General features: G+C 39.4%; 1 protein-coding gene and 1 long non-coding RNA gene across 7 annotated transcripts in view; one reads left to right on the forward strand and one right to left on the reverse strand.

Annotated features, from left to right (window-relative positions):
• epha3 (eph receptor A3) overlaps window positions 1-25,865 on the reverse strand; it is a 123,627-nt gene that overhangs the window by 67,977 nt on the left and 29,785 nt on the right. The window lies entirely within an intron of this gene.
• LOC107079211 (uncharacterized) lies at window positions 1,388-5,359 on the forward strand. Its single transcript, XR_001480167.2, has 2 exons — window positions 1,388-1,816; window positions 5,029-5,359. It is a non-coding gene; the product is annotated as an uncharacterized lncRNA (long non-coding RNA).

Raw genomic sequence — 25,865 nt, forward strand, 5'->3', positions numbered from 1 at the left:
AACTCTATTTCACCAAGTCACCTCTTATATCATTACATTTTCAGTCAGTCTTGTACTACACTACACTGTATGTCTAGTTACACTGTATGTGTATGTATTTACTATAAGTACTGTGTATCTCATATACTGTACATATTTTCTCTCTGTAGATTCCAATTTGGCCTGAACAAAAAACACAAAAAAACTAAATTATAGGGCAAGCACATTTGAGTGCTAAAATTAATAGATATGCATAGAACCACATGTAAAGTTCACACCAAAATGCAGCAATAAACAGAGTTTACAGAGTCTTTGCAGAACCTGGCCTCATGATCACACTTGCGCCAGATCATTTTTATTAGAACAATAAATATTTTAAACTCTAATCCCTTGTGCATTTTAAACTCTAATCCCTTGCCAAACACCTGTAATCTGATTACAACTGCTGTTCATAATTGAGAGATGTCTGTATTCAAGAAATCTTTATTACTTATGAAGGCTAATTCTGGGAAAATAAACAAGCTTTAGTTACTCCAGCACGATGAAAGCCGGCTTTCAGGGCAGCACTCTCCTGTGTTCCCATGGAATTGCTGGAATGATGCTTGTTTCTGTGCTCAAAGTCCCGTATTCCATTAAAGCCCTTCTTCAAAATCATTCCAAAAATAAAGGTAAATAGTTTTAATCAACATCTTGTGTATTACTATTTCTTCTTAACTGATTATACTGGCTTAGAGTTTTGAGACAGTGAATTTGGATCCAAAACTCACGAGGGGGAATATTATGTTCCAATGACAATCTTGCATTGAGCACATTATGAACATCAGTGTGGTATAAAACAATGCTGCAAGATTTGGTTATCAAAGTCATTCCATCTGTTATTGCTTTAATTATTCAGAGAATTGAGCACATGATGAGCACCAGTGAAGGATTCAGCTAGTAATTTAAAGTAACTTTTGAACGGAAAATTTAGCGACAAGATCAAAGACTGTCGCTGCCTCACATCAAAAAACAGATTTTCTCTGTAAAATACATCGATTCTCGCAATGTATGTGCTCCGGAGGAGGCAACAGAGCTGGTGCAATACTGTATATCCCGCAGCGCTCGTCAGTTTAATTAATTGGGTGGAAAAAAACAAAGATGCAAACACTACAGCCTATGCTAATATATTGTGTGAGCATTATTCAGCTGACTAAAACACTGCCTGGTGACTTCATTTAAAAAACTTTATTTTAAAAGCACAGCCCTCAATGAGTCACATAAAACAGCCGATACCAGATGGAGAAAATACATTTCACTTGATTGTGTATGGTTTCTCTGGTGCATTGACGCTGCAGTATTTCTTTTTTTATTAAAATGACTGCAGATTTCAATGAGGAAATGGTTTATGCAAACTAGCATAATGACAAGTTGTAGCTGCTATTTATGCTATGGGAAAGTTCACTTTTATGTGATCGCTTCCTGCTATTGCGATAAAAAGAGACGCAGAAAGTAAGTCGCAGTCAAGGACGGATGACATATCGATCCCTCATGGACAGAGTGATCCGGGAATAGTGGTCGAGGGCAGGAAGAAAGGGGACGTTTTTCCGCATCCTGATGGAGACACGGAGGCTGCACAGGGGTGGCATTTGAATTCCGCTCGCAGCTCGGCACTGGCAGCAGCAGGCTCCGGAAATCAATCACAGTTGACAGCGGATGGCACAGCGGGGGTGTCAACGCATTTGTTAAGGTTCGGCTGCCAGCCGGGCTCCCATTCATCTCCCATAGCCCGGCAGTGAGAGACAGGCGGGAGCAGCGCAGCGAGCCGCCCTGAGGGGAGGCTGTACGATCAGGACGAGCGGTGAGAGCACTCGAGGGTACAGCGGGGCAGAAGATGGGTGGGTGGGAGGATGTGTTTGTGACAGCATCAGCCAGAATGTGCCATCGCTTCCATAAATCACACCAAGCAGGTAGGCACTCGCGTCACAGAAATTACAGGTCTCACGTGGCAGCGTGGGTGTGCAAAGCCTTCCCTTGGAGCGATCGTCGGACATCACATTACTTCAAGAATCTCTGTTTACCTCCTCTCGGTGACAGCTGGTTCAGCCCTCACGTGAAATCAGGCTTCAGAAAGATGTCTTTCCTCCTCTGGCAGGCTTTAAACACCATATTACTTCTTCAACTGTTTTCCCGAGAGGGGATAAAGGACCTTGACTCAAGTTCTCACAACCCTCTCATTTACCAGGTCACCACAATAAAGAGACTAGATAGGCTGACTTTGCAATCACAGTGTTGTGTTTCAAATTGCACAATGGCTCATGAGTTGATTCCGTTCTGGGATACTTTCTGTGTGGAGTTTGCATGCTGTCCACTTGCATCTCCGCCAAGTGCTGTGGTATCCTCAAACAATCCAAAGAAATGTGTGTATCTGTTTTTTTTTCACATGTGCATGTGTGTTCTGGTGTCCTGTCCAGAGTGATGTTCCCTGTGATTCCAGAGTGAGGCTCCAACTCACTCACTTTTAACCTTAAAGTGGTTTCTGAAAATCAATGAGCAGAAGCTGTGCTGAGAGAAAAAAAAAAATTGTTCCAAACCACAGCCCTTTTAATCTCGATTATAGAATTTTGCCACTATCAGCCTCTTCATTAATTACCTGATAATCAGCAACATCAATAGCAATTAAAAATGTGCTATAGTGCTGCCAAAGAGCAAATCGGAAGGGCCACAAGATGAGTAGCTCTTCCTTACAGGTATCCATATAAACTGCTCCTAAAAATGTAAAGGTTATATTACTAACACTATTTCTAAGATTTCAGTAAAACTTTTCAAAGTGTTTTTTTCTCAGCATCCTCTTCAAGAAATGTGCTGGTTTACAGTTCTGGATTTTACCCCCAGACCAGCAGACACAGAGCTCTGTGTGTGTCTACTAGTTGTCCACTGTACTTCAAAGCAGACCTTTGGTTGAGATGAATAGTGTCACTGTGAGCATTTACCGCATCACATTTTACACAGTTCTAATAAAAACCGCTATCTTCATCCATCAGGACCATGACAAGGTTCAGGACAATTGTCAGCCCAGTTAAAACAGTCAGCAGGACAATTACTCAGCTGAAAGGTCAGGCAGTGAGCTCCAGTTGAGCTCTGTTCACTGCTATTGATCAGTGCTGCTCTGCAGCTCAGAACAACAATGTCCTCAGACCAAGAGACTCATAGCAAACACACAAGTTCGGGGGCCTGCCAAAGTCAGTCCTTAGCCATTATTGACTCCTGCAGAAGACTAAAAGAGCCCTCTTGAAATCACATCCATCTGAATCTTCTGGCTCATACAGTAAGTGAACCTGGTAACCTCTTACAATGCTTAGTGTTGTATGAAGATGATGTTCAGGCTGTGTCTCCACCTTTGGCCTGTTACTTTCATCAGCCTCATTCACCCACTGCACTGCCACTCATGAATCCGAGTTTAAAAACAGCTGAAGATTGCAGAGAACGCTTGTCTCCTTAACAAATTTTGTCTGCTGGGTATGCTGTCCATCTGTCTTGCATCAAGCAAGTTGTGAGCTGCATCATTCACACATGGATCCCCTGGCAGAATCAAGCATTCTTTTATACAGTTTTATGAAGATATTTTTTGGTACTCTGTAAGCTCCAGGTTAAAGGTTCCTGCTTAAATATACAGTACATATACATTATGTGTCTTAGGTTCAGCTACATTTTATGGCAGCATAAACTCTCATATACAGTAGGAAAGCTCAATTACGTGCTTAGGGAAGTCTGGTAAAACACATTCTTCTAGAAGTGAACACATCGAAATTCCTTCTTCTCTCGCCCTCTTTATCTCTGTCTCCCCCTCTCCAAGTTCAGTATTAGTTATATTGATAGATCTCTTAATACATCTGAAACCAGATTAGAGCACACTTGACTCTGTGAAAAATAATCTCCCCTCTAGGCAGTGGCCTTCTAGTCTGATCGATGGCAGTCGAAACATCACTTGACAGAGTGTCTCTGATTTGTCCACAGTGTAGAACAGAGAAGAGACCCCATGTCCCATCGATCAGCTATGCTCCCTGTGCCCCCTGCCTGCCCCTCTGTCACTGAGACACGGAGTCACAGACATGCTGTCTCCCCCTCAGCACTGCCTTCAATCGCTATGCGAGACTCCAGATTTTCAGAGCTACGTTTGCCAGAGTCACACGCATGCTTACAAATGCACAAAAAAACTCATATACCAAACTACACACAAACCTACAATCAACGTATACAGTACTGTACAAGGTGTATATAGTATTTTTGCGTTTTTAAATTCTATTTAGATTTTTGGGGGGATTCAATTTCCTGACAAAACCTGATGCATTTTTAATGAACAAAACACTGCAATCATGAATTTTCTAGGAAGGTGACAAGCTGCTCTTTCATCAGCTCATTGCAAAACATCAGAATGAATGTTCCAATGAATGGAAAACTGTTGCATTATTTGGGTTTTTCAATCATAGCAATATCTCTTTTGTAATTAACAAAAATAGTGTGTTCCCCAGCAGTCCAGAACAAAGATAAATAATGCATCAAAGTCAAGTGATAAACCAAAGTGTCTCTTTAATTCTGAATGTGGAAAGAAATATTGGATTATCTAGGAAACCTTCACAATGAGGTCAACGAAAAAAACACCAAAAACCTCCATTATTCTTCAGTCATGAATCACTCAGGGACGTATGAGATTGTAATTGCACAAATAGAACAGAAATGTTACAAGTGACACTTCATTAGATAATCAAAAAGTGTGCCTTTCTGGCAATCTAAGGGCAGACGAATATCCCCCTATAAACATTAAAAAATAATAAAACTGGGAGGACTTTTAAAATGATGGATAGTGTAATTCTCAAGGGCCTTTAGGAGAAAGATAGTGCAATTTGCATAATAGGGCAGAGTGTGTCATTAATGAACCAGTAGCCCTACGTGTGCACTCACACACACACCTAAGGAGGAGATAAAAACTCTGTTTGCTCAGGACACAGTATATTGAGCCATCACTAACTGATTTTCAGCTCCACTGAAGCTTGGTTTGTTTTTGCTTAACAGGAACCAGCAATTACAGAAGCCGAAGGAATTCATGAAGGGAGCTTCGGAAAATGAAGAACCAAATCTCCTCTCCTCTCTGTCTCCGGGAGGAGATCAGTGCCAGCCTGCTGCCAGAACTCCAAACTGCTTTCAGGAAAGTGACTGTGCTGCATTTACACATTTTTGCAAAAACCAATTAAGATGTCGCAAATGTGTAAACCGGCATTAAAGGCCTAGCAGTGGCACTAATAAACCATTGAGGGCTTCGCATACTGTATTTCTGTGGAAACTTTAATTGCCAGTGGGAGACAAAATCTTCAGTTCCTGTCAGTAAAATTTTGTGTGGAAAGAATGTTTGTGAGTGTGGCATTTTTCACAGAATATATCATTTGTGTGGCTGCACTGAGCAGACCTAAGCTTAGTGCTTTTTCAGGTATCTACATGTTTTTCATATATACTTACTGTACTTACTGTACATTTCCCAAGTTCTCATGATTGGGAAACTGGAAATTTATAAGATTACTTTTTTCTACCTTATAGCATTAAAAATAAAAATGCTAATCCTGTGTACTCCCCTGTGCCTTTCAAAGTGAAACAAAATCATGTTCTTGTCAATAAGCATTAAACAATACATTGTATAGTTAGTAATGTTATTAGTAGTAGTAGTAGTGTAAGCATTACTACTTGACAAAATAAAAGCTCGTTTCTATTTTATGTATTAAACAGAAAGCCAAAATGCAAGAATAGTGCTAAGAGCTAGATAGAAGGGCATCTTGTCCTGAGGCAAAGGATGAAGTTTGAAAGGAAAAGAGATAGTATTCTTCTCTAAAGCAGTCTTTCTCAGTGGCAGGGTTGCTGTGGTATATTTAGTAAAGGGCTATTTCCACCTTGAGATAGCTGGGCTCTGCTTTTTGCTCTTATATCCTTTCACAAGGATTAAGAAAAGTAAATGATAAATGTAAAAAAAACACAGTCATGAATGAATGAGGCCTTGGTAGCCTTTTTTATGGCACAGAGCCCAAGATGAGCACTCCTTGGATGGGATCCCTATCCATCGCAGGGCACACATGGACACAAGGACACAGAGATAATTCAGAGAGCATGTCATTCAGAGATGGGAGGAAACCGGAGTATGCGAAGGAAATTTCACAAGGACACCAGGCGAGCATGCAAACTCCACACAGAAGATACTTAAGTCCCGACATGAAGCCAAAACCAAAGAGCAGTGAGGCAGCAGAGCTTGCCCCAGAACTATTATTGTCAATAATTTAGAAAATGCATTATACATTTTGAAATAATTTATGAAACACAGTATCCATGTTTTCCAGAAAATGTGTCAATACAAGAAAGCCTAAGAGCCACTCGTGCATTTCAAAAACATTTTTCTCCTGTCCTTTTTCATGAGCAACGTTTTGCTTGATTGTCTCATTTGTCTTTCTGTTGCCAACATTACATATGAAACTTACACCACAGCACTCTGTTATAGTTTCTGGAGGTCATGGTTAACCAGGACACTGTCAGGAGACATAAACACCAACAGAATTTCTGCAAAGCTTTTTTATGAAATGTGTTTTTTATAACTAAGGGGAGATAGAGAAAAAATGCCTGTTATTGACAACATGACACATACTAGAGGGGCTGCATGCTGCTAACATTCATGGGGAGTTCAAACTGAAGACAGTGTGATCACAGAATGACTTCCAAGAATGAATGTTCCAAGGAAATTACAGAGTTTCGGGAATGTCCCCCCACTGGGTCCACACATGCTATTTCGTTCAGTGCTTTAACCAACTGAGCTGTTGCTCAGACAATGAGTTGACGGAAACCAGCACTGAGAAAACCGTCACAAAATGTAAAAATTAAGGGAAAAAATGGGACCATTCCTCAGATCGATGGGTCGATTTTCAACCAAACCTCCCTCTGAAGTACAGAACCCATGCTGCTCCGACAACTTGGAAAGGATGCATTCAGAGGGAAGGTTTGTTAGCCTAGTTTTCATTAATGGCACAATGGCAAGCACTGCTGTCATGCTGGAGTTTGCCCTGGCATTGGCCCAGGTTCAATTCCGGACCAGGGGTGTTATCCGTATGGAGTTTGTATGTTCTCCCTTGGTTAATGTGGTTTTCCCCTGGGTGCTCCAGTTTCCTTCCACAGTCCAAAGACATCCTGAAAATTGGATCTGGTGTGAGTGTGTGAGTATATTTGTGTCTGAGTGTACCCTGTGATGGACCCACAACCCTGAATTAGAAGAAACAGTTAGAAAATGGATGGATGGAGGAATTTCTGTGGGACTCTCGCTGAAGCAAGCGTTTGTTGTAGGATTATTGTGGGATTATGCCAGTTCAGTTATTCAGTTCTGAAGTGCATCCACAGTCTTCTGGTCAGATCTAATGGTTATATGAATTGCACAAAAGCGATCATTAGCATTTATGCCATATGATGTTCCAAACACTACTTGATTTCTGAAGTGTCATCGTACCAGCAGCTCACTTCTCACTGAGTAATAAATACTATCAAGCTGGCAGGCTGCTTCCCATCATTTCGCAAGGTAAAGTAGTATTGGCAATCTAACAGTACTGATTAGTTCCGATTACACCATTGCATGGCAGTAATTATATTCCTTAACATGATGCGAACGAAGGGAGTCAATGCTCTCTCACACCTGCAGACAATTTTCTGCATTCAGTTGAACAACAATTTTTACAATTGCACTTGATCTAAAATAATAGCTTGAGTCACGTGAGTTGCATTCGATTATTTGCCTCAAATTGAAAAAAAAATACAATGTTGTGAGAACTGTGGTTTATATTGCGTTTACTCTCATTTCCCTTTGCGGTCTGTAGACACGTTGTCAAGGTTAACTGGCATTTTCAAATGTGTGAGTGGATGATTTTGTGTGTGCCTCATTCAGGGAATAGTCTTGCCTTGTGCCTGTTCCAGCTGGGTTAAACCAAGGATCATGGCAACACACTAGAGGTAAAGAATTAACCTATGTATCAATCCATCACACTACACTTGCATTAAGAATTCTCCACACACTAACGCTGTATTAAATAGAGTTAACAAATAAAATATGAAAATCAAAATGTCCAAATCACATCAAATTTAAAAAGAACAGAAATTGGTTCAGTAACATCCTTTACTTCAGTGGAAGCAGCAATGTGAGTTGCCAAATGCCTCTGTTATATCTTAAAAGCAGAGAAAAGAAGAAACGGTGAAAGTGATGCCACTTTTTTTTCTGTTAGCCTTTCCTTTTCCTTTAACTACAGTCTTGAAAACATCAGGAGTAAACGATGAAAATTTTAAAATGTGTCCTTCTGTTTTTAGAGTGGACTTTTGTGATAAAATACCCCAGGCTGACCTCAGGCTGTATTGATCACATAGTTCAGGTGGGTAGCTGCGTCAGCATGCGTAGTCTGCAAAGGAACAAGTAATAGGTTTATCCCATGCTGAAAACAGAAAAGAGAATACACAACGTTTTGGCTATGAAGCCTTCTTCAGGTGTGTGAAGCACACTCAGGAGCACACACCAGAAAAAGGCTTCACAGCCAAAATGTTGTGTTTTCTCTCTGCTGTTTTCAGCCTGGGATAAACCTATTGCTTGTTCCTTAGTATCGATCACTATACCTGGTCAGCACTGTTATAATCCCACAAAACCCCCACAACACACACTTGCTTCAGCAAGGGACCCACAGTAATCCCTTCATCCATCCATTGTGTAACCCCTTCTTCCCATTCAGGGACTTGGCAGACCTAGAGCCTATCCCAGCAAGCAAGGAGCACAAGGTAGGGAACACCCTGGAAGGGACACCAGCCCATCGCAGGCTAGACAGTCCCACAAAAATCTACCTGAAGATTTATGACTAATTCTATGAAGCATCACGTGGTAAATGGTGCAAAATCTAGGTTAAATGTTTTGTGTTGCATTATCTTACAGTCTTGCTTTCATTTGTCATCACGTTAGCCTCATCAGTGTTGCAGAGAGGTTTATGGTATGGATGTAAATAGCATTGTCAAAACATGGGTGGAGCACTGGGGTGAAATTCTGTACCCTTCTGACTCTGCTTTAGCTAAACGCTCTGCTTTAGTGCTCAGATCCTGAAGGTCAGGGATGTTTTTTAATGCTGAATATAGCAAAGCCAGTCTATTACAAGTGGAACTCATTTTAATAGCTTATTTACCCTGTGATTTATGTTCCTGGCATTTGGTTTTGTTTTTCCCAGTAAACCCATTACTTTTTACTGCATTTTGGTTCCTGGTGGACGATTACTATAAAATTACCTCTCTTTGTTAGGGCAACATCGACATTTTTTAATCATTTTATAAAGACCTCCACACTTTCTACAAATAAATGTCAAAATTTCCTCTGAATTGTGTTCTAGCTTTATTCAAATCACAGAAAATATCTAGCAAAAATATATTTTTCTATATATATACAGTACATAGTGCACCAAGCATCGAAGGTTCACACATAACAGAAGTTTGCACAATGCAGTTGTGCTTTGTCTCACAGCAAGATATCTCTAGAAATTAATTCAAAAATACATTTTTTAAATGTAAAATATAAATATTATTTCTCTCAGCTGTATAGCATGAAGTAAATGAATAAGTCACAGTGAAAATGTTAGTTTCATCATATTTATTAAAACCCTTCTGGAAGAAAAAAAAAGCAATCAAAGAAATCTGTAAAACCATGTTTAATGTATGAAATTTTAATTAACATCTTATTTCTGCTATAATTATATGCATAGCTATTAAGTGTCCCTGTGTATGACAGTTATTTGCACAGTAACTACATGCAAATGACACTTAGCATGCAGTAACCTTTCGCTATCTATTTATATGTAAATCAATGTATTAATCGCTGAGCCCTCATTAAGCATGGCAAGCAGTCAAAAGCAACAATTCCTATTATAATGTCACTGAACTAAGTGCCTTTGCTGTTAGAACAAGACAACAAGCCCTCACTACTAGCTTTATAGCATACAGTAAAGTAACAGAGATGTGATTCCGCTAGAGGTACATAAACCACTACTGATTAAAAAGTTTATCAGCAAAGCTCCTCTTTAAAATGCCATGTTGCCTGTTCCATAAGGCTGCTTTCACCTCCAGCAGCATGATTTAGTTGGAAGACCCACAGGACTTCCTGTGAAAGGACTAGGCTTTCCCTAGAATTATGATGGAGAAATGGACCAAGGGGACAGTGGGGGTGCTGGTTTTGAAATAAGGAGGGATGATTCATCTACAGTAATTGCCCCACAGAAAGATCTGAACAAGTGTGGTCAAGGTAAACCTGGTCCTTGTCAAACCACTTCATTTAGAAACTGAACTCCGCTTACAGAGGATCGTGACAGACAACTGCAATTTCAGCAATACTGAAATTTTATATATCTCTCTCATCCTAGCGTTAATCCCGCATCAGAAGGGTCGGCTTGTCGGTGGGGAGGAGAACAAAGTAATGTAGCCAATTCATAGAGGGGGATTATTAGGAGGCATGGGAAATTTGGCCAGGACGCCGGGGTTACACCCCTACTCTTTTCGAGAAACACTGGGATTTTTAATGACCACAGAGAGTCAGAACCTTGGTTTTACGTCTCATCTGAAAGACTGCGCTTGTTTACAGTATAGTGTCCCCGTCACTATACTGGGGCATTAGGACCCACATGGACCGCAGGGTGAGCGCCCCCTGCTGGCCTCACTAACACCTCTTCCAGCAGCAACCTTAGTTTTTCCCAGGAGGTCTCCTATCCAGGTACTGACCAGGCTCACACCTGCTTAACTTCAGTAGGTTGCCAATTGTAAGTTGCAGGATGACATGGCTGCTGGCTTGAAATTTTATATATGAAGCTTAATAATAAATACATTTTAGCCTAAATAAACAACTTTGTTTAGGAGGGAAGATCGTTTTATTTACAGCATATAGGTAATTAAATGTTTCATATTATCGCCTTAAAAAGACTCAATAAAATGTAATATGTAGTGCTAAAGATTTGGTCTGTGCTAGAAACATGAGTCTGAATATGATAGAAAATGAATAGGGCTTACATGATATTCAATAGAGGGAGTGGAGAATCCTGAATGGGTCTGAGGGGGATTGGTAGAGCGACAAGAGAGAACTGGACTCTAGTAAGAGAGGGCAAGACTGCAGATTTTGTTCAAGCAGAAACAGTAGGAAGTGAGAAAGAAGGAATGTGCTAGGAGCAGGAGAGGGAGGGGACACGAGAGTTAAGGTATAACCTACAATTGACTGTACACTTTCCATGAAATATAATACATCATTCCAAGGGCTTTGAGAAGCCCTGAGGTTTAGCCAAAGGCCTTTGATCACTCAAAGAATTAGTACTGGTGTATTTAATAGAAACCGCATGGCCCAAAGTGATTTATACCATTTACAACTTGCCTATTTGCCTTCTGGAGGATAAAAAACAATTAAAAGACTCCTGAAATTGAAACAAAACCAGTAGGTTGTATTACATTTTTATGCATAGCACTGTCAGATATGGAAATGAGAATAGGATGCTAACTAGTGATTTGAACAGTTTGAAGAAGCTTATTGATATTCAGCTGTATATGACATAATGTGTTTTTAACAAATCAGTGTTGTTATTTTCCAAACCATGCTACTAATACACGCAGCTCAGAGGAGAAGAGAGGCACAATCTTAATTTAGGGGATATTCAACTCTTAATTCTCTCCTTAAAATACATTTTGACACTGCAGATAATTAAAACAAATGTTAAATCAAGTTGTTTGTAAGATTATATGCCCTGTCTTTTCTTTTCATTCATTTTGCTAGTTTCAGTATTTATTTTACATGAGCGGGGGAAAATATATTAACAATGCAAATAAGAGAAATAAAAAAAAAAACCTTTTTTATGCTGAAAATCTTTACTCTAGCATAAACAATTTATGTTCTTCTATGTTTAAGAAAATAAACTCCTTGAACCACAGAATTCAAATTCAAACAAAACTAAACAAGCTGGTGAATATAAAGGGATAGCATACTTAATACTTTAGTGTTAATTAGCTTAGCTGAGGAAAAGACAGTGCTGGCCAAAGATCAGCTCACACTTCCCTAACTTACAAGAAATAAAACAGGGAGGCAGCTGCATGAGTGTAGTTAGAGTGGATGGTGGGGGAGGCTGGAAACGTGCAGTGTTGTGAGCAATCAGTGAATATTTACACCTAGATGAGTGGAAATGTGATAATAGAACTTGTCCTCCACCAGAACTTCTGTTAAATAACTCCACTTATCAATCACATTAATTGAAATAACAGTAACTGTAAAGAAAAAGAAAGAAAAAGATTGCAACTGTCTTTTTCTGATTAGTTACTGTAAGTATCTTATTCTCAGAAGGTGCTTTATTTCAATAATATTTTAATAGAAGATTATGAACTTAATCTCATTAAAAGGTCCTCAACAGCATATTCAAAATTCCCTTTAAGCTCTTCACCTAACAAGATGCAACTGGATATGAATTGAAAGCATGTACCTGTAACTGAAACTACAATTTTGCATGGGAATTTCTGGCAAATTACAGCTAATTCAATCTGAACGACCTGGTACATTTTCAGTTGCAGACACAGCTATGCACTGCTATTTTTAAAAGAAACAATCAAGAAATGTAAACAACAAATCTTCAGGCATTATTTCCTTAAAAGTGCCCTTAACAAAAGCTGCTATTCTCTTTCATAATCTTCACATTAAAAAAAATGGAACGCACATGTTCTGCCTCTTAAGTGCACATGGCAACAATTCAACGTGTAGGCAGGGCCAATTCCAAAGATCCTGCTATTTTTTGCTTACCAAGATGAAAGTATAAGGAGACTTTTTTCTATTTAAGCTTCTATGTTAAAAACCAACTTTAAAAAGGATTATAGCTTAAACTTAATTGTCTGTAGTAAAAGGGACAGTTTTCCACCTGCAAGCACTCTGTTTCCCCCTCTGGGTCTTCCAAGGGTGGTCAAATGCCTTGTGTCTGGAGAGATCTGTCAACATAGCGGGTTTCATCATTATTTGGGCTACATGATTCTAGCACTTGAACATGTGCCTGTGAGTAGTATTTGCTACATTTTTGCTGAGAACCAGGTCAATCTGATTGCTTAATTTTGACATGCTGACTGTGTAGGTCAGCTGTTACAGACTCAGTTCCAGGAAGGCTACAGCATCTACAGGCTTTCTTTCCAGTGTAGGTACTTAATTAATTGGATTATTTTCTCCATTAGACTTGGCATTCAATTTGTAGGGGGGGCTGATGGGCTTTTTACAGTTGGTAGCTTTAAAGATGTTATTCTGTCAAGATACAGCATTTAAAAACCTTTTTTGAACCTGGAAGGAAAGGACTGATACATCCAGTTAATTAGGCTAATTAAGAGAAACCCTTGAGAGTTTGGCTTGAATGAAAGACAGTGGACACTGCAGCTTTCCAGGAATGGAGACCGACATGACATCTTCAAATCTTTGTAGACCACTGCACTACTCTGTGAAAGAACTTGTTGCCATTATGATACTCCATCCATTTTCTAACTATTTTTTCAGGGTCATGGAGGAGCTTTAGCCTGTATTGACATCCTGGGCAGGAGTCCATCGCAGGACACACACTACAACAGACAGAAACATGCACACACTCAGACCAGAGCTAGTTTTCCCAGATTGCAAAACAAGCAACATATATTATAGCTTTTTTATTATTTATTAAGATGTATAACTTATTATTAGCTTAATATTATAATTAAAAGGAGTGTAACAATGTATAGCTAAAACTAAACCAAATGATAAGAAAATTTTGACTGTGTTACATAAGCATCTGAAATACCTTCCTTGTTAAAATGAAATAGGGATCATAGGTTACTGAACAGGCAAAAGCCTACTAATTCTTTACCCCCAGTAAATGTTCTCATTCAATTGCAACACAGGAGCTGAAAAAGTTCAACTGTTACTTGCACCACAATGCTCTGTGGCTCTTTTATTTGAAATATGAGCCTCACGCACACTGCCCAGCTTTCAGGATCTCTTGTTCTGGGCAGGAGTCCATCACAGGGCACACAAAACAACAGACACAAACATGCACACACTCACACCAGGGACAATGTTCCCAGAAGCCAAATAATCTAGCGGTATGTTTTTGGACTGCAGGAGGAAACTGGAGTACCAGGAGAAAACCTACACAAGCAGAGGGAGATCATACAAACTCCACACAGATAGAATCCCAAGGTCCAGCATTGAATCCAGTGCCTCAATGCAGCAAGGCAATAATGCTAATCACTGCACAACCATGCCTCATCCTCTGACAGAAGGATACACATACACATACTCTTTTGTGTGTAATAAAATTATCATGCCTTAAGGCTGCAATATATCTGTTTTACAGCACAGTGTTGTTGCTATTGAGGGAAGTGTAGATTTCCTTCGTTGGTGCCACGAACACATTAATTCTGTTCTGAACAATCCCTTGTCTTCAGCAAGGTCCACTACAAAGAGACAACTATGACCAAAATCTCACATAGTCTATTAAGCCAACGACAGCCTCTTTATGACTGTAATTCTCAATGCTTCAGTACTTCAGTGAAGAAAAAAATAACAATAAAGGAAACATCTAACACAGGTGTATTGAGGAATGTAGCCTTTGTATTGAGATTTGTGGTTTTTCAACACCACTGCTGTGTCTAATGATAAGATCCCTTTTCCACGGTACAATCCCCTGCATGTGTTAGTTGAACCAATCCTAAAGTCGTATGCTTTAAAAAGGCTTTCTACAGGTAGTGTCTTTCTTAAAGGTCAGCACTCATCTCTGAAGTTTCCCTTGACCTTTAAAGGTTGACTCCTTGATCCATGTTTAAGTGCTTCACAAATCAAAGACCAGCTGTGTGGCTGTGTAGAGCATTTTCTGCACAGAGAGATTACAAAATTCAGAGCTGCAGCAGGGACTAACATAGGGACACACTCCAGGGTTACAGCTGTTACAGCTTAACCTGGGGAACCAACAGAACCGAGTACATGTGTCACAAAATAAAAAAAAGACATTCTGCACTAAACTCATACTTCACTTAATCTGATACCGATTCACCTTTATTCATCAGATTGCAATGCCACAGTGTGTTCTTGGTGTGTCATCTGCTACCACTACTGTAAGGATCAGAAATATCCATGTTTGGTATGCAAGATAAAGTGTCCACTTAAATATTTCAGAATACTCTTGGCATATCCGGAACAACATTGCCACTGAAGCACAGCAGAATGCTAATGAACCCGTGAATATAAACAGTGCTCATTTCAAGAGATGATGCATGGACTAAAATGCCTAATCCACATTTCTGCATATGTTAACAACATGCGGCCTTGAAGTCAGACTGTTTTTTCAGCTGGCAGTTTTAAATTGAGCAGATTCTTGTGGTGCTACAGCTTTAATTTTCTACTGACACACATTACACACAATATATATCACTTATCATTGATGACATCCCTCAGAAAAGTCTTCCCTTTCTGTGACAGAAAAAGATATCGAACAACAGCGCCTCCCCGATCCATGGGACTATTCCTTTCCCAAGAAGAATTTTCCTTTGGACCATAAAAACATAGCAAAAACATAACATGAAGATCAGCTTGCTTTAACAGAGCTTTCTATTATCTTCCGCACATTTTGCTATTGAAGCTTTAGTAGTTTTCACCCACCCCAGCATCTCTGTCCACGCAGTGTGCGTTGGTTACCTGTTGTATCCATTGAAGGTTTGTATGTTCAAGTAACAGTGAGGATTTGAATGATCTTGCAATGTGTTTTCATTGTTGTCTGGGAAATGACAAAAGTAGTTTTCAATTATGAAAATGTATTTTTCATATATCTTTGTATGCTTGTGCCATAACTATCCAATCTAAGCTGTTGAACAGAGTAATTGAGTGGATGTCCCTCAGTGAGGAGGATCCATGCGATACATTGTTAGACAACCAATGTAACAGCAGAATGCTGTCCTTTGGTCTCTGGAGAGAGGGGCCTTCTGCTGCCCATGACCCAGTCAAAGAAGGTGAGCAAAGTTGCTGGAGGTTGTTGAAGAGCAGGGGAATAAGTGACAACTTGAAACTACCCTACAAAATGCCTTCATTGCAGCGGGCCATGAAATGTCAAGAAATTATGATCGCAAGACAAGCAGAAAATAATTATTAGCTTATTATTAATTATTATGACCTATTAATAGCTTAATATTCTTTTTATTAAAAAAATGGAATGTTACATCAGAAAGCTAAAAATAAAGTGAATGGTACGAAAACGTTTGACTACGACATAAGCATCTGAAAAAACTCCCTTGTAAAAATGAAATAGGTGGTCCTAGGGTACTGAAAGCCTAATGAACCTTTACCACAGTAAAGATTCTCATTCAATTGCAACTCAAGAGCAGAAAAAGTTCAATTGCTGCTTGTACCACAATGCTCTGTGGCTCTTTTATTTGCAATATGAGCCTCGCATACTGCCGAGTTTTCTCATCCCTTGTCAAAGCAGCTCAGCAAGACTCCATATCACCTCAACAGATATCAAAGCCATTACATCAATCTCTATCTTGGTAACATAGAGCAGCATGAGACTGGAGAACTGTCAGCTTGTGCTCACACAGCTTAAACAGTGTCTCACTCTGGAGACCTTGGCCTAATAGCCACATCACACCTTTCTGAAATTATCAGCACTATTTCTGAGAAAAAAGCCATCATTTCAAACAAATATCACTACCGAAATCAGTAGAAAATAATTGTGCAAAAACATTATTGTATTTTTGCCACCTTTCTGAGAGACAGAAGTTCCTGAGATATACAGAAATGCAGCAGACATACAGTAAATTATACAGTTATCCTAGACTGAACTGGTAACAAATTATACTTGGATACAAATATATTTGAATTACAAAAAATGCTTTTACGGTAAGGAAATGCTCATTCCTTCTATTGTTTACCATTAGTTCATATTCATTCATCATACAGTATGCAGCTAGTGAATTGTACTGAGCTTCCTGCTAACGTAGAGCCTGGAGGAGATATCACAGGAAACAGCACGTTTTTCACCAGCAAGTACATGTGTTCCACAGAGGCCATTAATTCAAGCACACATGCCAGACAGCACTTTCACTATTTTATGTTAAAATATATAAAAGCAAGCTATTACCTGAATACTATACAGTGTAGTGTACTCTCTTCACATCAGTTCCATGTGAATTCACTGGCTAGCCAAAATCAGAATTTATCCTATAATTAATAACATTGGTTCATTACAAAATCACAAGTCATATTACCCATTTTCCGTTTGAAGAAAGAATGACCATTGTTTCAGTACGCAAATGCAATGATTGAGCTTGTCCTTGTTCCAGCATCTCCTCTGGTTCACAATAATGATCTTCTAGCACTGACAGAACGCTCCAGAGTGGTTTGTCAGCAATCCTGACAGAGATGTTAAAGGCTCACTACCTATGAGGTTGATTAAGACGAAAGAGACAAACAAGAATCTACAGGAAACTTCAATGTACAAGGTCAACAGCACAAAGCTTGGCTGAGGTCAGCCCAGGGAAGAATCCTGACACTGACAGGATACCAAAACATTACACAGACAGAATTTAATCATACATTCCAGTTTGCTTTCACATTGTTTTGAAAGAGACTCCATGTCCGTAGGAGGTGATAAGCGAAGGACACAGATCTGTAAGAATTTCAGGAATGGCTAACCTCAAACTTGTTTAGATTTGTGGTCTGTAATTCATATTTGCCTGTGTTACCTGTCAGTTTAACTATGATGACCTCCAGTACTGTGTGTTACATCTAAAGTAGGAGATTGTAACAGACATTCTTTTTCATTTTAAAATGGAACCAAAACCTATTAAATTCATACCGCCTAGTGTAAATGAAGGCCTGTACATGCCAAACACATGTGAAGTAAAATAAACACATTGGGCTGCCATCACACTGAGGCAATCCCCTTATCTTATCAGAGATGAAAATATATTAAAGAATCCAGGGTTTACAGCAAAGAAAAATTAATCTCTACTGTACTTGAAGAACAAATGCAATGTAGATGTGTTTTCTAAAGAGAAAAAGAAAGAAGAAAACTGAAAAAAAACGTAAAAAAACAAAATTCCAAGAATTTAAAAGACACCTTCAGCACATTAATTCTGACTCTCCACCTGAAGGCTGTGAGCTCCTTCAGACCTGCAGCTGTGAACTCCCGTTGACCATGAGCAGGATGGCTCTCTCTGTGGCCTTGTTCATCTGTCTTAACTGAGTAACCCCTATACCCCATCTACATCCACACCCATACCAAACACCACTGGGAACTCACCTCAAATCAATAGTCACAGCCATCTGGAAACAAGGGGACTGGGGTTGCATTCCTCACTCAAGTTTAAAGTGAAAACACAGCCCTGCTCGGAAACAGCCATTAAAGTGTTGACTCCCTCACCTTTGTCCTCCCTCCCAACACACCCCCCCATCACCACTGCCATCACCTACTATAGATTGGAAGATGCTAAGGGACCAGTTGAAAATGCAAAAACATTGCAGTGTAAAAACTTTGATGTGAGGAGCAGCTTCTGAAACAGGAGGCTTTAGGGAATGGGTCTGCTAATAAATGATTTGCTTTGCTGTTCCTTTTCTTGCTCATTTGTTTTGGTTGCTTTTTTTCCATTTGTTTGCTGGAATACTAATTAAAATCCGAACGTGGCCTGCTGAACGGTCGCTTCAGTAAAACTCTATCTGTTCACACACTGTTATTTAGACTGCTTTCCCCACAGGAATCCCTACAGAAGATTTGGAGCTGCTACAGCTTTATTGCTTTGGGGTTTTTATTCTGATTTAATCGCTTTTATAACTGAGAGTGTGGGATGATGAGCATTTTTTTAAGTCAAATATCTCCCTGGGAACATGCTTGGTATATTCTGGAGTACTGACATGACTGGAAGCCCAACAAACGGTGGAAAAAAGTTGCAATGATTTAGTCCCTTAAGACACTCAAGCAGTTATTCATTTAGACAACGTAGCTTATCCATACTATGCCGTTACAGCAATAGAAAGAAAGTCTTATTTACCCAAACTGAAATGTCTTGAATATCCTGGGACTATTCTTTGACTTTGCAGAACTTTGAAAATGCAATTCTTCACTAGAAGTGAAACTGGCCCACTTTTCCAAGTGGCTCAAAAGACACACCTTAAACCATTTTTGATGAAGTGACATAACTGATTAGACCGACAGTCTGGGATGTAAAGGCTTTGCAAGCAAATCCTAAAATAATTTCTGCAACATAACTGGTCAGTGCAGAATCCAGCGGCCTTAGTTTCCTGGAAGAAAAAATCATCTGGACTCAAACTAGAAGTTGGTTTCCCACCCACTGAAAACTGATAGAGAATGGAAAAAGCAAAAGTTATGAGTCAGAAGTATGATAACAGTTTCCATCTGGGATATAACCCCAGGTTATATACAACCAGGCCTGCATAAACCATTCCTTACGCTTTTGCTTATGGGCTTGAATGGCTCATAAGCAAAAAACGTGAAATCCTTAGTGTTGAAAAAAGTACGTCCAAAAGCTCATCACATTTTACAACTGTGCCAAGCAGTTAGGATCAAATTAGACGTTAGCTGTGAATCATACAAGCTCTATCTAAACCCATGCCACTCACCCCTATCAAATTGCAATGACGTTCATGAAGAATACAAATGAATTGTAATTGGAATTGAATTGGAAGTGAAGGAAGCTTCAAGAGGTTAAAGGTCTCATATTCCCTTGCCAGCATTCCCTTAGTGAGCCAATGCTGTCCTTGATTAGAGCTAATTACCAATCTACAGTACTTTCCTGCTAGGAGGCTGAAGCTGGAGACAGGTTGATTTATTTGACAGCAAAGCAAATTAATATGATGCTTGCTAAGTGGACAGAAACTTCTAGATTGTTTCTCAGATGAAAGCTACTGATTTTTTAGACAAATCAGACTACAGACTACAGACACAGTAAGTCCTCGGTCTCCAGTTCTGACATCATGGATTGGTTATCCCAGATTTTTAGCCATCATTTCTTTGGGACACATTCTGAACTTCAAAGAAGAAAACACAAAATATCCAAAAGCTCTCCCACTAGAGCATTTTGTCACAGATTTAAGCAGGTTGCAAAGTTCTGAAAAACATCATTTTAAATTTTCAGATCGTACACGAACTCCAACATACTGTATTTACACAATGAATTCCTATTCGATTTAAGTTCAGACACGGCACAAGGCTGACTCATTCCACGCTTGTTTACATTAGGCCCAAAAGCAATATGTTTTAAGCACAAACAGCTGCAGACTACAAAGTGAGATGGGCTCAGTTCTTTCTAGCTGTGCCTTCAGTTTTTATTCTTTGACTCCAGTGAGTATGAGATGGAATATTTTCTGTTGATCCCTGTATTGGCCACTGACCTGGGTTCTGCTTATTAAAAATTTGCTTATCTCTTATGCACTTCTGCAGGTGGTCCTTGATGTGTTCAGTGCATGGAAATTCTTCCCTGGAAACAGAATGGGTTATGGATGTACTGTATAGTAATAAGGACTGTTCTACAACACAGAAGACAAAATGTTTTTAGAAGCAGTTGGGGTTTAACAGTGTTTCTGCAATTTGGTGTGGGCTTTTGCAGTGGAATCTGGTCAACGAGAAAAGCAAGGTCAGCATCAACAGGGTGAAATATGGAGGTCCTGGAGCTGCTGCAGTTACCACGGTGGTCTGTGAGCACTGCTACGTTCTCTGGACACAGCACAAAAGGGCAGGTGGAGGAAGATGCAATTTGAATATTTCAACAGCTTTTCTGACAGATGAAGGCTACAGCAGTAGGAGATCTGCAATTGCCTTGGCCATTGGATCAAGAAAGTGATCTGTCCCTATGCATGTGAAAAACTGCTAGCTGTTCCTCCGCAGTAGAAAAAGTCACATATACTGTAGGTGTGTTCAATACACCTTCGTCTAAAGGCCTGGGAATATATTCACAGAAGTCTGATATTCTAACATCACCTGAAATCTTCAAGTGCAGCCTTTGGTTTCTGAGGGGAAGTGGATGCTTGAATACCACTGTATAAAACTGGAATCAAACTGATGGTTGATTGCATTGTCATAATTTCAGCCCAGCTGTGTAGGGCTGAAGGTGCCAGAATCAAGTCTTCCAAAGACGGTTCTCTTCTCCAAGTTTAGCCAAGGTAATCATACCAAAGGACGACAGAAGAAGCGTTTCAAAGATATGGTAAAAACAAAGAAATTCAACATTTGTTATCAACTCCTGAGAGATTAAGAATATCTGAGAAAGAAAGCCCAGCATTTGCAGATGCAAAGATGTAAGAATAAAGAAGTAAAGCAAGAGTGTTGAAGAGAGCTCACCGCAACTGGATTATGCAGCAAATGGCCGAGACAACACCTGTTCAACCTGACAGAGAGAGTTCATGAAAGACAATTAACCTCAACCACAAGAGACAGCCAATGAATGACATCTTGATATTTTCACTGGGTAGATAAGTGTCATTATTGTTATTAAACTGGCTGAGACTTATGTCCAAACATTTGTGCCTGTCTATTTGACAGGGCAGTTTACTGAAGCACTCTGAAAGAAATGTCAACAGTAATCTCCCAAGTAGGCTTTAAACCCACAACCTTCCAGTTAAGAGTTTAGAGCTCTAACTTCTGCCCCAGACTGCAGCGCACTGATATGCTGTTTAAAGGTTGTTTTCTGTATCAGTCTACATATTACATATGAGCACAAAAAAGAACAGAGGGTAAAGCAGAAAGTGCAATACAAAGTACAGCACACCGCTGATGGAGCAGTTGAAAGGGGAAGTCTTTGATGTTGAGGCCAGTCAATTCAGTCCTCCAGAGTAACATGGCACTGCACTAAAGCTGTTTTATAGGCAGGAAAAGAGCCTGCTTAAAAAAAATGAAAGTCACAATGGTCTATACAAAATAATAGATTTTCAAGAGCAAAATTGGCCTGAATTTTGTTTGATATAGTATGGATTTTTAGCATCTATTTAATTCTTTAGTCCTCACGTCAAGCTCAAAATTTGCATTTAAAATGACGAGCCTAGGAGGCATGTGAATAAAGAGGTCTGTTTTTATTTTGCTTTTATTCTTGAAGATTTTTTTTTATTCTTTAACGAAAGCTGCCTCCTTCATGCTCTTTCTGAACTCTGCTGTAAAGTGAGCCTCAGTGATGCATCCATGGAGCCTGCAACTGCAAGGACATTAATTAGGTACCCTGCTGCTTGGGTTCTAAAAGCAAACATGCACAAAAATAGACTCAAATGGTTAGACTTTATTTCACTATGATACACCAATTTTAAACTATACACAAAATAAGAACAACATTTTATTACTATCATATCTGTGCATTATTGGGGAGCTATGACATTCCAAAAAGATACTGGTAGAAACAAATTGCTGCTATTTAATCTTAGTATTATCCTTACTATTATGATTTTGGTACTATGAAAGATGCTATTAAATAGAATAACAGCTGCACACCACAACCAAATTACTATTGCTACTAATAATGTACAGTAATACTCGCAACATCAAAAATAAAAATACACACCAGAGGTTTATGATCCATGAAATAATCTTTTGGTTAAAGTTAGGAAGTGGTTTTGCAGAAGAAATAAACTCTGCCCTGTTCTAAAAGGCACTAACCAGAGCTGCAGATATCAGCGGGGTGCAGTACGCAAATTTGACGACATGACTAGAAAGGTTTTTAAAAAACCCACGGTTTAACTGTAGGGCGGGAAATTAGATTTCTGCCCCCACCAGAGTCCCAAGCTTAGAACTAGAATTTGCCCCCAAAAAAATCCTTCATAAAAAGACCCTGAAAACTGAGAATAATTTCCGTCAGCCTGTATTAAATTTAGCCCTCTTTACAGCACTTTCAATTCCAAAACCCTTGAGTGGCTTGTTAAAATACTCGGCCGCACTTTCTTCAATCGCATTAATAAGATCTGATTACTAATCAGGGGATACTGACTAGCAGGATCATATGTCCTGGTAAATCCTAAAAGAATGGAAACCATTTGGGCTCTAAAAGTGACACAAAGGCAGCTGTGAAAACTGTTTTTCTGCGTCTTCGTTTGGCAGCCAGGCGACCAGAATACATTCCAGCTGAAGTGGCTTGCTATTTTTTTTATTTCACCCAGGTTCAACAACTTAGTGACATGTTTTTCTACCTACATAACCTCCCCCCCAAAAAAAAATATAAACAAGTCTTGACATTCGGTTGTCTGCATTTTTCAAAGACTGCAAAGGTAGAAATTGAAAACCTTAACCCCTCAGCAGAAAAGGGACAACAAAATCGGTTGTGTGCCCCACAGCCTTGTCTTCTCACCCTGAGTTGAGCTCACCCTCTATGCCTACTAAGTCTTGGCTTCTAATATTAGCATTACATCATGCAAAGACTGTGATTTAGTGCCCAACTGCAAATGATCTTCCCAGAAAATAAAGGCAACTTTAAAAACAAAGTCATAGCACTTCCTTTACTAATGAGGGTGAACTTGGCTCCCTTAAACATAAAACAACATTCAGCTCCCTCTATTATATTCCAGAAACGTGATGTCCTGCATCCAGCAGCATCCTGTGTTTATGCAGCATGTTCAGACTTTTTCATTATTGTACTGATTTTTACAAACATAATTACTCCACCCAACAAAGTCAATTAGAAAAAAATAACTATATGTGGATGTAGAAAAAAAAAGCACAAGAAATCTCCTTCCATTTACTTTATTGACACAACTGAAAGAATAACTCCACTCAATAAGAATAAAAACCACTGGGTGCCCCTCCCATTCTGGATTAGAATCACAAAGTAAAGGAAGCTTGAAATTTCTCAATACAAAGTCATAAACATCCTGTAAAGTGGTTCCACAAAAACATGTGCTGAAAAGGTTTTTGACAGCATTTGCGACAAGAGTCTCAGCTCCTGTTCAGGGTTCTGGCCTGCTCAGTATTTGAATTATACAGTATGTGCTGTGACCTCCTTCATTATCCAACAATGAACTCTTTTGGAGACACTCCTCCCAAATGCAGACTGTTTCCTCACAGTGCTTATCTGAAGTCTCTGCGTGTGCTCCGTGCTCAGTTTGAGTTGCCTGTTCTTCAGTTGACAACCAAGCAAAAGCCAGCTTACCTCTCTGGCCCTGGAACACTGCTGAAAATCTTTTGCTTGCAATTGCACTGAGCTGAATTGAGGAGAAAAGCATTTGAATTTGTGCCAAAGATTCCAGGAGTTTCGGTGTGACAATGACACATAATGTGCAGTGCTGGAGTTTGTCACCTTCTTGAAATGTGGCGAATTTTCTATAACAAAGGTAGATATGTTCCTCTAAAAGTAGACAGTCATGTCTTACATTTCTCTGTGATACACGACTGTCACGACTGTCAGTCTTCCTGAGCTCCTACGATACAATGAAATCTCTGTGTCTGAGTCCCGCAAGCCAGGAAAGTTCATCCTTTGTGATCATTGTGCTTCTCTTCCCTGCATTTTAAATCAGATTTTTTCCCATCATGTTAAAATAGACTATTTAGAATTTAGAAAATCAAAGGAAAAGTACTCCATTCTAAACAATGTTCTCTGATGAAAGAAGGGCGGCCCTAATATTTTACAGCCATGTTGAGGTGCATTTTAAATAAGCTGTTCAACCTGTTCCAGCCTACTCAAAGACAACCAAAGATGAAACTAAGATGAAAATAAAAAGAATCAAACTTTGCATCAGGGTGTTCTAAATTTAGGACTGCTCAATCCGTATCCCAGCCATGAAAAGAAAGTTCATCTCTGTCTTTGCTATGAAGCTTTGCAATACACAAATGGTGTCTCACAATCGACTGTGAGTTTTTTGTAATTTATTTGCCCGTCCAAGATGTAAGTAAATTTTACTTTTGAGGAGCATATTTGAAAAGGTCGGAAGGGTTTCTGAGTGGCATATTCCGTTCAACATTCAATGCACAACTTTATTTTCATCTTGAAAGACAAAGTACTTAACTTCTGCACCACATAAAACAACCCTCCCCAAGCATAAAACCTTGTTTAAAGAAAACACATTTAGTGCAGCATTCCTCTATTTTTATTAACCAAGGCCTGTATTCATTTTCACTTAAGCTGTTCATGTCTGGAACACACATACTGTAGCAACAGCATAATGAAGCACCCTGTCTGTAACACTTCTCTCTTCTAATTCCTTCCCTGCTTACAGAGAAAATTTCTCATAGAACTTTGGTCCAAACAAAAATGACAAATAACATTCAGTATCTGAATGTCCAGATTGAGTTAGATAAAAACCTCAAAATACCTCTTCTATAACAATCATTAAAACTTCTCAGAGAAGCCTACCCCCTTAACACTGCAGCTCTTTAAAGCACATTTTCTTCAACTGCATCCTTCACTTGTGTATGAAGGGATTCTGTACTGAGCTGCAGCTGCCACTCTTTGGTAATATAAGCTCTTATTAGCCTCCATTAGCTGTGCTCTGGAACTAATAGGAGATTGTCAAATTCATCAAAACATTCACACAAGTGCATGCAGATTCAGGAGATATGGCATGGTGGTGATCTTAGCACACAGCTATCTGCTCTCCGTTGAATTGGCGTTTTTCAAAGCAGCATGTGAGTAATTATAGTATCTCTAGTGGTGGCGATGTCCATCCGAGTCCCTCTATAAAACCAAAGCCCCTTACACAAATAAACATTCAGTGTTCCTTTTTAATAGTTTATGAAAGGGAAAGGAGAAAGGGAGGCAGGCTACACTGGACTGGAGTGACACACCTAGAGTAAATAAATGGTAGAGAGCCCGTTCATTGTTTCAGGGTTTAAAAAGATTGACCCAGCCTCCCCAAGAACAGCCAA

This window comes from Lepisosteus oculatus, chromosome 13 (assembly GCF_040954835.1).
Source record: "Lepisosteus oculatus isolate fLepOcu1 chromosome 13, fLepOcu1.hap2, whole genome shotgun sequence".
Lineage (NCBI taxonomy): Eukaryota > Metazoa > Chordata > Actinopteri > Semionotiformes > Lepisosteidae > Lepisosteus > Lepisosteus oculatus.